Below are 14,997 nucleotides of genomic sequence, written 5' to 3'. Positions count from 1 at the left end.
TTATGTCAAGAAGGACTAGCAAGCTCTGGTCAGGTCTTCATGACAACACCCACTAGCCAAGAAAGGCAGGGTTCATCCTGGGAGACAAACAGCATGCTGTTCCTTCCTGCAGAGCTGAGAAAAACAGGAGTCGGCACAAACGAAGAGGAGGAAGGGGCGGGGAGAAAACCTTCTGCCCAATGGCTCCTTTTGTACAGACCACAAAGGGAAGGATGGAGTTGAAATGTCATTCCAGTAAATTAACAAAAGCCTTTCATCAACAATAACAACGGAGGCCTCTAGATCAACCCTCGCCATCATTTCCTCTACCCTGTGTGAAGGAGGGGGGAAGAAAGGAAGACAGCACAGTGAAAAGAGGAAGAAAAGAAATGGACAAACGCGAAGTCCATCCTGGTCCTCACTCTGATACATCAGACTACTCTCTCCAAGCCTGGGAAAGAGTCACAGAGAAACCGGGGTGACAGCAGCTGCCTACAGCCTTCAGGTCAGGACAGCTGGAGTCTGAGACCCAGGAATTCAGAACTGTCACAGGCCATTGCGACATAGGTGGTCCTCAAACTACACTCTGGATGGCACTGCATTTGGATCTACAAAATAAATACCAGGGATGATTTAAACTTGGAACTCTGTGAGTGTAATAAAGCACCCTGCGGTCCCATCAGACGTGGTACACAGGCCATTTGGGGAATTGAAGGCAGGAGGATGAGGAGTTCAAGGTCTTCTTCAGCTACCAGGCAAATCTGAGGCCAGCCTGGGCTACAAGAGACCCTGTTTCAAAAAAACTAAATAAATAAATAAAAATAAAGCACCCCATATTTTTTAGGCAAGTGAGTAGGCAGGACCTCAGCCATTCTATGTGGTATGAAAACAATAAAACCAGACTTCACATTTATCAAAGGACAGTGATACATATCAACATGCATGCTAGTGCATGAATGCATGCACACATGAGCGTGCGCGCGCGCGCGCGCGCACACACACACACACATTTTTATATATATCCATCTTTGACTAAGCAACTGATGTAACCAAATAAGGACCTTACTCTCTTCTCTACCCACCCAACAAAAACTGCCAGCCAATAGTAACCAGGCTATCAGCAGACCGTTTCTCTCACATTGTGGGGAATATAATATAGAAGGAAGGGTAAAAGAGACAAGAAGCATGCCAGTTTCCTTCTGCATCTGAACTTTCCTAAGACACATGAAGGGACTCCTGGGTCTCTGCTTCTAAGCCAGTATTGTTCTCGAATCTGGGAAGGCACTCATGAATATAAGCGAACTTCACTCTGATGGGTAAAGAATATTCTGATGGTTACCTGGGAAAGAAGGAATAATAGTCTCTTCCCTCTCCCCCAAAGCGTATACCAGGTAAGTGACATTTGGCTCTGTGTCTGAGGCTATGAGTTAGTGTCCATGGTTTCTTAAGAATCTGCAAAATTCACCTGGGATAGAATCTCCTTAAGCATTTGCCATTTTGTTGGTGGTGGTGGTGCTGGTTTTTTGGTGGTTTTTTTTTTGTTTTTTTGTTTGTTTGTTTGTTTGTTTGTTTTTGTTTTTCGAGACAGGGTTTCTCCATGTAGTTTTGGTGCCTGTCCTGGATTTCACTCTGTAACCAGGCTGGCCTCGAACTCACAGAGATCTGCCTGGTTCTGTCTCCTGAGTGCTGGGATTAAAGGCGTGTGCCACCACCATTTTAATTTTAGCTAATTCATATTAAATATTCCCATATTCACTCAAGCAGATAGCAACAAAGGAAAGCAAAAGCCTACTTGAAAGGACCCGTGGTTACTTGGCAAAGAGTCAAAGGTACTGAGACCTCAAAATAGGCTGAGAGTACTTAATAGGGGAATGATGTAGAAAGAAAGAATGGCCGACAAGAAAATAAACTGTGCACAGTGAATACTCTGACATACCAACATACTCTAAAACTGCGTGGCACATGCTCACAGTTAGAAATCAGGGAGTCCTGGGTTCCAGTCACAGTTTGTCACTTAGTCACATAGCCCCAGTTAGCCTCAGTGATCTCATCTGTTCAGTAGAAGAATAACAGTCACTAATGGGGTTGTTATGAAGGTCAAACTAGATAATGCACACAGGCTGCTTGACGCATAATAAGCACTCAATAAAAGTTAGCTACCATTATTCTAGCACGAGGGTCAAGTGTGTGGGTGTGAACGTAATTTGGCCTTGGCATCTACTGATTAATACCCGTTTAAAAAATTAAGAGCTGGTGATACTACAGGTTAGGGCTCACAGAAGGAATTCAGAGTGGCTCATGTGTTCTTTTCAAAAATAAGATCCATAAACATTTCTGTAGATGATTATAGCAGACTGATAATCTTCCATGTCTGAGCCTTCATGCACGGCTACTCAGGCTGTGCATTGAACGTGGCAGGGGCTGCCATTCTCTGACATGCCCCCGAAGTCCTGAGCTATGGTAACCTGTCTAGAGTCTACCAACCACTTTCTAGGGGTGATGCACATATCCCTAGAGTAAATACACTGTGCTAGTTTTCATGTGAACTTATTAGAAGCCTTCAATGAAACAGGCAAGCCATGTGTGGGCCTCAGAAAGCAGCTGCTCTCAGAATCCCCAGGGGTCTGCCAGATCCTGCGGCTACTCCCGGAACACCCACTGCCTTCATCACTGTCTCAGCCCATCTTGGAGGACTGCAGCAGCCCCAGAAGGGCATCCCTGTGCCCATGCTATCCCATGGCTTCCATTACATCCCAGGCATAGGTCCCAGGAACAGTCATCAGTATGGATGTTGACAAACCATGGACTTCCCTCAACAGTCCTCAGCTCATTTTCAGGTTGTGATACAATCAATGTTACCATGGGAGGAACTGGATAAAGGGCACATAGGTGTCCCAATATTTTTATTTTTGAGACAGGGTGTGATAGCTAGTTTGATGGCAACTTGACACAATCTAGAGTCACCCAAAAGGAGAGAATCTCAATTGAGAAAATGTCTCCATAAGATCCGACTGTGGGAAGCCATGCTGCAGCAGGACCAAGGATGTGTCTTAAATTGGCAGCCTAATTTAGCAATGTATGAGAGTCTCTCATGTAATACTGGTTCTGGCGGCTTGGAAGCTACAAGATTGAAGGGATCATAGAAAGAAGCTGAGGCCTGGAACCATGTGGTCGGGTTAGAGTCCCCAAAGAGAAGCCAGGAAATGACATTGGTGAAGGTGAAGGCGCATGCAAAGGAGACCTCGAGATACTGCAGATGCCAGGACTGTGGTTTAACCACCGAGAGCCACTACTGACGGATACGGAACGGAGCCATCCTGAGCCTAGCTGTGTGTGCTTCAGGTAGCAGAGCCAGAGACATGGAGCTGTTGGAGCCCTTCAGAGCCAGAAAATCATGAGACAATCCCAGAGGTCTGAGGTTGGGCTAACTATACTTTGGGAAGTTGGTTTTACTTAAATCTGATTAGAACTATCCCTAGTTCTTCCACTTTGGAAAAATAGAAAGCTTGCAACTAAGTTTTGAGATTTTATAGGAACCCACAAGTAAGAGGCTTTGGGTTTTTAAAGAGATATTGGACTTTTAAAGTGTAGAAATTTTTAAAGATCATGGAACTTTTGAAATTGTGCTGTGTTTTTTATTGTTATGTTAATGCATGATCTTGGTTAAAAGTAAAGTTGTAGTTTAAAAAAAAATCTGACTCTGGGACATTTTCTTAGTTAGTGATTGATGGGGAAGGGCCCAGCCCAGTGTGGGTAGTGCCATCCCTGGGCTAGTGGTCCTGGTTCTATAAGAAAGAAGGCTGAGCAAGCCATGATGAGCAAGTGAGTAAGCAGCACTCCATCATGGCCTCAACATCAGCCTTGTTTGAGTTCCTGTCTTGATATCCTTCTGTGATAGACAAAGATGTGGAAGTGTAAGCCAGATAAACCCTTTCCTCCCCAGCTTGCTTTTAGTCGTGGTGTTTCCTCACAGCAATAGTAACCCTAACTAGGACATAGGGTTTCACTATGTAGATCTTGCTGGCATGGAAATCGCTATGTAGAACAGGCTGGCCTCGAACTCAGAGATCTGCCTGCCTCTGCCTCCTGAGTGCTGGTGTTAAAGGTGTGTGCCACCATGCCCAGCTCCCGTACTTCTCACAACTGCATATAAAATCTATAGCTATCTCAAAGTATCTATGGAAACGTTAAATGCCTGTAACCTCAGACACATGAATTCCATTTTTCTCCAAAATTAAATTCACATAAACCTTCTTAAAGTCCTCGGTTGTTCCACATTACTGACAGAACAAGGTCCCAACTCACTCAGACAGACAACCTGTCAAGTCTCTCCTCATTTAACCCTTACTGAAAACAAATCTCTGAAGGTTTCACCCACCATACCTGCATCCTGGGGCTAAAGCCTTCACACTGTACACATTGCATACCTGCATACTGGGGCTGAAGCCTTCACACTGTACACATTGCATACCTGCATACTGGGGCTGAAGCCTTCACACTGTACACATTGCATACCTGCATACTGGGGCTGAAGCCTTCACACTGTACACATTGCATACCTGCATACTGGGACTGAAGCCTTCACACTGTACACATTGTGTACCTGCATACTGGGGCTGAAGCCTTCACACTGTACACATTGCATACCTGCATACTGGGACTGAAGCCTTCACACACATATACATTGTGTACCTGCATACTGGGGCTGAAGTCTTCACACACTATATACATTGTGTACCTGCATACTGGGGCTGAAGCCTTCACACACTGTTCACACTGCGTACCTGCATACTGGGGCCAAAGCCTTCACACACTCTTCACATTGCATACCTGCAAACTGGGGTTGTCTACAGTTGCCCTGAAACTCCCTTCCACCATCCAACAGGCAGTTTTAAACCCCTCCCCACAACATCTCAAAGCACACATTAATCTTTCCTCATTTTACTTACAATCTTAGTGTGTCCCACATATCCTTGTCTCTGAGGCTCTGCAGGATATGGATACAATGTTAGTGTACCTACTGTAAAGCCACTTATATCTCATCCCAGGTTCAGGAAAGAAAGAAAGCAGTTCAGAACATGTCCAGATTCACCCTGTATAAACAGCAGGATCTTTCCTAACTATCTGCTGTTTCTGCTATTCTTCTGGGCTTGGACATTGTGTATCTTCAGAATCACGATTACCTAAAATAGTCATTTTCAGAATTCTGGGTCTATTAGCTGATGAGACTGTCTTGAATTAAAGTGGAGTAGAGGACAAATATTTGCATCTTATAATACTGATATAATATTAAGTAATACTACCTTCAGAACAAATAAACAAGCATTTCATCCTCTACTTTTAAACACAGAATAATTATTTTCTTCACAGAGACAAAAGTCAAGGGTATGACATTTTCCATCCTGCACCCCCTGCTTTGCCTTGCATATCACTTGGTGAACACCCAGTGGAATTTTCCACATTTGCTCTGGGCTTAGGTCTGCTGAGGGCTGAAGAAGAAGGAAGATTTGGGAATATATTTGAGCTAAAAAGCATGTCTTTTGTAGGTCAAGATTCTTATCAGGTTCAGAAAAGCTGTATTTAACATTTGTAAAGACAATTCAGAGTTGTGTGTGTTTGAAGGGCTCTAAGAAAGGCTTCATCAAACTTCATACAAATTCCATCATTTCCATATTAACGAGAAGCTGTGACGGGGGATTTACAGTGGAGTTGAGAGCAAATGTGTTCATTGAAACTGCTTGACCAGATGATTAAGCGCTTCTACATTCTCAACCATTACACATCCCTGTAGCTGAAGAATTTCTCTCCAGCTCCCATCAAGCCCCGCCAGTCCCGGAGCCCACTTATAAAATAAACACATCGACTCATATTATTTAAACTGCTTGGCCATTAGCTCAGCCCTACCATTGTCTAGCTCTTACTCTTATACTCAGCCCATTTCTGTTAATCTATATGTTGCCACATGTTCCGTGGCTTTATCTGTTGCCTCTACATGATGTCCCCTGAAGGGCAGCTGGTGTCTCCTCCCCCTGCCTCCTCTTCTTTTCTTCTCTCCTCTCTGTTAGTTCCGCCCATACTTCCTGTCTAGCTACTGGCCAATCAGTGTTTTATTTATACAGAGTGATATCCACAGCACATCCATCCATCCATTGACTAAAACCTGGCTGAGGCAAAAAACAACTATTGCATGTACCATCTGAATGTCTCTCGCTTCATACCACCAAGGACCCTAGTTTGCTCAGGATACCAAGATGACCATGGAGGCATGACTTCCTGAGAGTCTCCGGAGGCAGTTCTGGGAAAGTTTGTGTTCCTGACTACTGTCTTTACCTCTTTGGTGTTTCCCCCTTCTTAAAGTCAATGGGATGTCACATCACCATCACCAGGTGACAAACATTAGCTAAAAAACAAGAAAAATCAGTGCTGGTTCTGATATGAGTGACTATAGCAATCACAAGGGTCATGGACTCCTGAGCTTCTTGTATAGAGAACACTGAGCTTCGTTTTGAGCTTCTTGTATAGAGAACATTGAGCTTCGTTTTGCTTAGATAGCTGTTAATTGGCTATTACTCTTCACAGATGAAAATGAAAACCAGATTGATACACAAAGTCTGCCCCAGGCAGGTCACAGTAACAACTGTTCCATCACCTACATGATCAAAGAATGTTCACCCTCCTCAGTCTGCCTCTCCCAGCAGCCATCACCATGAACAGTACCATTGTTCTACCCACTTGCTCAGGTGAGAACTCTAACTACATCCTTTCTTCCCCAGCTTACCACTGCATGCACTGCCAATCATCCTAGCTATGACTCTGTCTCCCTGGTACCTCTCTCTTATATCCACTGTTCTCCATCTCCCTGGCCATTGTGAATCCCCTGCCTACACTGCCTCTGACTGGTTCCATCACCACTGCCTGCAATTGGTCTCCTCAGCACTGTCATGGTGACCTTTCAGGAACATGAAGGATTCCCATCTTCCCTACTTAAGCCTCCCTCTTAGCCCTGGAATAAAGCCCATCACTCCTTTCATGGCTTTAAAGGTGCATGTCGGGTCCCAATCTCAAAACACCTATGTTCATCGTTCCCCCAGGCTCTAGCCTTCAAAGTCATACTCTAAAGGTATCTTCACATGGCCAAAATGAAGATCTCTCATTTAAAAAGAAAGATGTATGTATGTATTTATTTGATATGTATGAATGCTTTGATTGAATATTTATCTGTGTAACACATGTGTGCCTAATGCTCACAGAGCCAGAAGAGGGTGCTGGATCCCCTGGAACTGGAGTTACAGACAGTTGTTAGCTGCCATACGGTGCTGAGAATTGAACCTTGGTCCTCTGGAAGAGCAGCCTGTGCTCTTAACCACTGAGCCATCTCTCCAGCCCTCTCATATATTTTCAGTTGTCCTTGTCCCTCCTGCACACATAATTTAGGAACTTCATCAGCCCTTCTCTATTGTAACTTAGGTACCTAGTTCTCAGAGCTTCGGACTCTTGCATTTCTTTGCCTACATAATGGCTGGATGCAAGTCTCCCCTTTTCACTAAAGCATAGGTGACTCCCAACAGGTGGTTCTCAGCCTTCCTGATGCTGTGGTGATCCCCAGTCATACAATTATTTTCATTGCTACATCATAACTGTAATTTTGCTAATTATGAATTGTAATATAAATATCTGATATGCAAACGGTCTTAGATGACCCCTGTAAAAAGTTTGTTTGACCCTCACAAAGGAGTTGTGACCTACAGATTGAGAACCACTGCACTAGTCAGAGCTCTAGATTTCTCAAACACCATTCATCACTCTATGTTCTACTGAATGCTGTGTCACTCTCTGTTTCTTTCTAAAATAAAAGGGGGAAGCTGAACTTAAAGACATATTGCAAAACAATCAAAGGTCTAAATATAGTTATTGTATTGAGAATGACCCAAATGACGAGTATGGAAAATGCTAACAACATTGGAATTGGTAGTTATTTACTCCCTGAAGATGCATGACTATCAGCCACACGTGGGATTTGACATTGGAAATTTAAGCTATGTCATTATGAGCTCAACCCCAGTCAACACAGGAAATGATATAGACTTGACTTGAACAGTATTTGCTCACACTTTATTGCTCTTTTTGGAAATTTCACTTCCCATTTTTTTCTGTATCATTTTCCACAAATAGATAGCTTTATACCTATCATTGACCCTTTGATCTTTTGTGACTTGTAAAATCATGCATGCTTGATTATAAGTCTTTCACTAGATACTTTTCAGTGTGCCAAAGGGGTTCATTTGGGTAACTATCCCAATAGTTATAGAAAGAAGCAAACCTCAATATTAATGTCCACGTTATCATATTCATTTGACATAGTGTTGGGGAATCTATCTTGAACTGTAATACTGTATATAACATGGTAGTAATAGCAATAAAAACAATGGAAACTAAAATAGTAAGAGTAGAAACAATTATAAGAAAAGTCTCAGACACACTCATGACTTATTTAATGCGAGGGCTAAGCTTCATTATCAACTTGATGGGATTCAAAGTCACCTAGGAGACAGACCTCTGGACTTGTCTGCAAACGGCATTTCCAGAGAGGTTCAGCGGAGGAGAGAAGACCCACCCTGAAATTGGGCAACACTATCCTATTCACTAGGGTCTCAGACTGGATCAAAAGGAGAAACAGGTGAAGCACAGTGTCCATCTCTCTCTGCTTCCTCACTACAGAGGCTCAAGCTCCTGCAACCATACCATTCCTGCCATGATGAACTGGACCCCACACACCAGGACCCCAAATAACCTCTTCCTCTCTTACATTCTTAGTCGGATGTTTTACGACAGGAGAAGAAGAATGAAAACACAGAGTAGTCCACGTTCTAAGCCTAAGTAAATATTTAGCACATACCTGGTATCACTGATTTCTCATGTGGCTTTTCACAATCACCCCACACTATAAAATGAAACTGAGGCTCATAGACGCTAAGCCACTTCTTCATGGCTCCAATGTAGTGATGGAGCCAAGCTCAGGCCTCTCAATCATAATGAAAACATCTGCACAGCACTGACCAGGAGCTGCTCTGAGCACTTGACAAATTCTAACTCAGTTAATCTGCAGGGAAACCATCTGTACCTATCTCACCACTGCTCTCCCTACGCAGGGAGACCATCCGCAGTACAGGCTATTGATTAACAAAAGGTGGCTAAGCCAGAAAGCCACAGAGGCAGGGTTCAAACCCAGGCGAGGGCTCTTCCAAAGTCCATCACTTAACTGCCTACTACCCTATCCAGTGGACTTTCCCCTTACAAAATAACAGTATTGAGTCGAGGGGGTGTGTTCAACAATATTGAGAGGGTTCCCATTCATTAACTCATGAAATCTTCACAGTAACTGAAGGCAGCTGATGTTTTTATCTCCATTCCACTCTATGGATGAGAGTTCTGGGGCTCAAAACAATGAACTGAGTAACTGAGGGTCACCCAGCTAACACATGTCACACAAGTGAACATAAAACAGGTTTCACTCTGACCACTTGTTTCCTCAATTATTTTTTCCCAAAGCATGAATGGCTGGGAAGCAGGCTACATCTGATTTCCCAGCTCTTTAAACATGTTCAGCTTCTGCACTTTAGGCTGTCACTATTCATATATCCCTTGGAGCTGATCTTCTGGAATCTAGTATACCTCAATGCCCTATATAACAATGCATGTGTTCTCTGTGCATCAGACACACCAACTCAGCTAGGGGGAAAACCATCTTGTTTCCATCAATACTTTCAGAAATGAAGTCCACAGCTGTTGTTTTTTATACAGTCAAAAATCCTGCTCTTTCTTCTGGAGAAATACCTGTTTAGTTTCCTACTCCTACCTCTTAAAATTTTCAATCTACAAGTCACAACAACCTCCTGCCCGCCCCCCAAAAAGAAACCCTCTATAGAACCTAGTAAGGACAAGCAATGCTTTCTCTATTTGTTTTTAGTTAAGTAGAATGGGGACCCCAAACTGCATTAAAGCTCACTTTGGAAAACAGAAGTAAGGAGCAGAAACACAACTATAGTTAAATAAATTGATAAATCATAGCCTTGCATGCACCAATTCAAGAATGCAGATTTGTATGATTCACTAAGTTCTGGTTTGTGCCAAGACAATCTTAATAAAAATGCCACAAAGCCACAGACTGAGTCATGCTAGGGACAGAAATCACATCTCCTATATCCTTGGATGATATCCCAAGTTGGTAACAATTGTTAGTCTAAGCTAGGGTAGACACAGACATTTCATGTATATAAGTAAGAGAAAGCAAAAAGTTTGCCTTTCCGCCATCTAATCTCCTGATTATAGAATGATTAATCTAACCCACAAATATGTCTACAAAGCCTGTCTGTGGCTTTGTCTGGTCTAGCCTCTGGAAACATTATCATGAACACAACAGCTATGAGTTCTGGCCTCACGGAGGTAGAAAGCAGACCCTGCACGCACAGGTAAACATAGAACTAGAAAGATCAGGTTCCATAAAGGAAGGGTATGGCAGCCCAAGTCAGATGAGGAGGAAAGGAAGTGAAGGAGCAACCTTTACACTGAGGACGTTACAGGAAGCAAACAGAAGAACGGTAGGCAGGTGTTGGAGACAGCAGTAAGAAGGTATGGCAAGGCCTGCAGTTTAACAGAGAAATACAGTGAAGTCATGTGTGGTGGAGACAAGGACTCCTTTGTGTATGATCCAACTAGATCTCTAACTCCAGCAGGTCCTCACCTTTCCTGCCCTCAGATTCCCACCCACTCTGTGATGGTACTTACGAGTAGAGTTAGTTGCCTCCTAAGCATCACCACAAGGGCAGCTCCCAGGCCTCAACTTTTTGAGAGTTGCAGCCCTGTAGCGATGATCACTCTCCTCATCCACACACCTCACTCCTCGGGATCAACCAGGAGTCGGTCAAAAGGCCAGTTTGGGAGAATAGTAGACCTCTTATCTCTTAGAAAGTTGTTCCAGAACGCTTGACATAGAAACTTAGTTCTGGGCTTCCCAAGAAAAAGCCAACCACAGAAGAGGAGGAATGGGTGGAATCTAGCCATGGATGACATGACCTGGGCTCCACAGGCCCCTGACCCTTCACACTGAGGCCTGAAGCCATGGCAAGGAGAAGGAAGGCCTTCTCCACACGGCACTGATGAACTGACCAGCCAAAATGCCAGCTGGGCTAGGCACCATCTAGAAAGGACACTAGAGCAACAAAGAAAGCAGAAGAAATGTTCCAAGAGAAGGGACAGGGCTAAGATTCCCCAAGGATATTCTAGAGTAATAAAAGACAGGCCCTACACTACCTCTCGAGAGGGTTAATTACAGGCCCTTGATGTGCTGAGCAGCATGATGCCATTTTGGGGAGGAGCCAAACGCCTCAAGGCTATAGAAGAGAGTCTGCCAGGTCCTGGCACATCTTACCCTCGGTGGCACTGGGGCTCGGTGGATGTTGCAAACAGCTTCACCAGTACTGGTGGGAAGACGGATCTGAACATCGACTACAGTTAAGACTCTCACAGGCCTCCAACTAGCCAGCCCTTTCCCTCTCTCCTGAGATGACCAGGGTTCTGCCTTAACCCAAACCACCTCCTCTTACTCCACTTTTGAGAACCTTTGTTCTGTTAATTACTGTGTCCCAGGCTCCGTGTCACACACAAAACTTTACATCTATCTTCTGTGCTCCGTATACCAATAAGGTTACAGATAACAGCTAAGATCTGTGATTGCCCACAAATTTCACCGGCAAGCAAGTTTTGATATCAACATATAAACCTACTTCATAATTTTCAAGGTTCTCAATGTAAGATAGTTATAGGAGTATTTTCAAAAATTAAAACAAAAGGGGGCAATAAGATCATTTACACATTCATGATCCAGCTCTGCATGCTCAAAGTGAAATGCAATCAGCCATGTATACAGGACATTCAGCATCCTGAAATTGGGATGAAGATGCTGATCCAGCAGAGCTGGAAGGTCATTAAAAATGAGCACTGTAAGCTCATTTTTAATGGTGGTGCTTTTTAATACAAATTAAAGGTGGTAACCCACACCTTTAATCCCAGCACTTGGGAGGCAGAGGCAGGCAGATTTCTGTGAGTTCAAGGCCAGCCTAGTCTACAGAGTAAGTTCCAGGACAGCCAGGACTTTTTCACAGAGAAACACTGTCTAAAAAAACAAAAAACAAAACCAAAAAAAAAAAAAGAGTACTATATTGCAGGAAGAAAAAAATCGAAGCTCCGAATGCTGAATATAATTGCCTCTAATGGGGACAAAGCCACGGCTTAGCTGATCTCCAGATTCTTGTTGGGGTGGTAGGGTGGGTTCCAAAGCATGTGCCACAGTGCACATGTACACCGTAGGACAATTGTGGGAGTTGGTACTCTCCTTTCACAATATGGGTCTTGAGGATCAATCTGGGGTGGACAAGCTTGATAGCAAGTACCTCTACCCACTGAGCCATCTTGCTGGCTCCTGCTTCAAATTCTTATACCATTGTGTCCCATCACACTGGACCACTATCTATGTTTTCAATCCTGTTCCTCCTCTGGCAAGAAGTTTACATTGGTTTACCGTTTACAGTAAGTAAAATGCTAAGGCGTCACAGAACCCATGGGTCTGCCTTTGGCCAGATCACATTTCTCCTCTAACCACCCTTGCCCATCTTCTCTACTTCCAACGCTTTTCACTCTGCTCAGCTTGTCCCAGGTAGCATGGTCACGATGTTCTTCCTGAATCTGTCACATCTGTTCAGGGACCATGTACATACCCCTGCTGTTTGCTATACGTTTCCCTCAATCCCTCCATGTCCCATTCTTATCTTCTTGAGGCCTTTCCTCAATTGCCATTTTCATATCAAGTCTTTCCTTTTCCACTCAGTTTTAAATTACAAATCACTGTAAAGCTATCCATGCTTTCTCTTTTTCCCAAACATTTATCACCATTTAGTACATAGGTATTTCACTTACTTATATAGTTTTTTTCTTCATGTATATTTAGTTTTACATGCAAATACATACACAAAGGAAAGCTCCATGGGTACAAATATCCCACCACTTTATCATCCCACTGTATTCTTCACACCAAAGCAAATGCCTGGCATGTGGGAAAACCTCAATTATAAGTCTCCAACAGCTGGTTCCGTGGACTGGTGGATAGTGTTAAAACATGGTCCAAATCCAGAGAATTCAAGGGCTGTGAAATGTCTGACAGTGTTTGGCAGCCCCTGGGACACAGCTTGTGGCAGGGGTGTCACCTACCATCATTATGTGGCACTCCTGAAGTGACACTCACTGAGACCCTGCATGACAGTCGGTGAGCTAAGAAATGGAGTGACAGAAAGTCTTGTCAAGCAAATCACTGGGAGTAAGTAAGAGTAAGACACTCTTCCATGTACACACACAGAAGCTGTAGTGCCTCCCTGTGCAGTCACAGCATGAAAGGAAGAGAGATGGACCGCTTTGATTGGACATCCTCGAAAAAGAGCCAGATTTTAAAAACTTTCTGGCATGAGCCAAGATTTGCCATTAAGTCTGAATGGCTGGCATAGCTCAATTTCCATGCATCATTGTAAATATAAAACATGAACCTTCAATTATAACTTAATGATGGACATGTAAAGGAAGATATTAAGCATGGCCAAAAATAAAGCAGTAAGAACCATGAGTAGATATTTAAACTACCTAATATTTGGCCTGGCCATCAAGGGGAAAAAACAATAACATTCAGCCAGGCCCAAACTTACATAAGCAGTTATGTTCTTTCATGTTTAAGAAGCCAATAAAGGTTTGGATCCAGGCTCCATCTCACCACACTCGTACCTGAAGTAGCCAAAACATCCACCACAAATAACCTGCCTGGACTTGAGACACACACACACACACCAATCCTAATGGACAAAAATAATATACCTGAGACCCCAAATGCTTTGCTAATTTCCATTCTAGCTTGGAGCTCTCCCATCTAAAACATGTCACTTGACAAATGGCAGTTTCCCATGCCCATCCCCAACCATCTCAGTAGTCCCACTCAAGCACAGGGCAGGCTACCCAGCCCAGTTCTCCACACCACAGCTCCTAACCAAGATGAGCACCCTGCCACACTTTATTTCATTCTTTTGCTAGAGGAGTAGGGCTGGTCACAGTAAATTCTAAAGACGGGTCATTTTTAAATGGCATTAACCACGTGGAATAGTTGTTGTTATTGTTGTTGTTGTTGCTATTGCTGTTGCTGTCATAAGTAGCAGAAGAGTTGTTGGATGTATTTTAGCACTGACTGCAATTTTAATGCTTTCTTTCCATATTCTTGGTTTCTGCAGTGAGGTCTCAGGCAGCTCTGTATGTGCTGTGCCCCATTTGGGGAATCCTCCCTAGTTACGAATGGCACCCAGAGGGAGAGTTAGTTATTTGGAACCATTCAAAATCATTAAGCCTATTAACTGTGACTTAGACCAAGTTTAATAAACAACTGCTATCCCAACAGGAAATGAGGTAAGCTGGCTTTCAAAGTCATTTAAGCAAATACTCAAAGCAAGGATGCCTCACAAGAGGCCTCTTGTGGCATCTTCCTGTCCAATTTAAACCAGAGGTCACTGGGGAATCACAGTTTATGCATTTTAGTTGGATGAAGTAACCAAGTTAGAGTCTCTAAATATTGTCCAAGTCGCTCTGACCATCTCATGCATGAAAACAGCAGGTACACAGTTAATACTTAGGAACCCAACATGGAACACATCCAGCTCCACCTATCTCAAGTCAAGTAAGGGTGTCCTACACCATCAGCAGTTACCCATGAGAGGAAGTGTGCAGGAGACACTGGGGTGCTGTACGTATATATTTTTTTTTTTTGGTTTTTCGAGACAGGGTTTCTCTGTGCAGCTTTGCGCCTTTCCTGGAACTCACTTGGTAGTCCAGGCTGGCCTTGAACTCACAGAGATCCGCCTGGCTCTGCCTCCCAAGTGCTGGAATTAAAGGCGTGCGCCAACGTATTTTTGTAGCATTTAAATAACATGTTTA

The sequence above is a fragment of the Peromyscus eremicus genome, chromosome 3 (genome assembly GCF_949786415.1).
Source record: "Peromyscus eremicus chromosome 3, PerEre_H2_v1, whole genome shotgun sequence".
Classification (NCBI taxonomy): Eukaryota; Metazoa; Chordata; class Mammalia; order Rodentia; family Cricetidae; genus Peromyscus; species Peromyscus eremicus.
Note: the sequence above shows the minus strand (reverse complement) of the source record.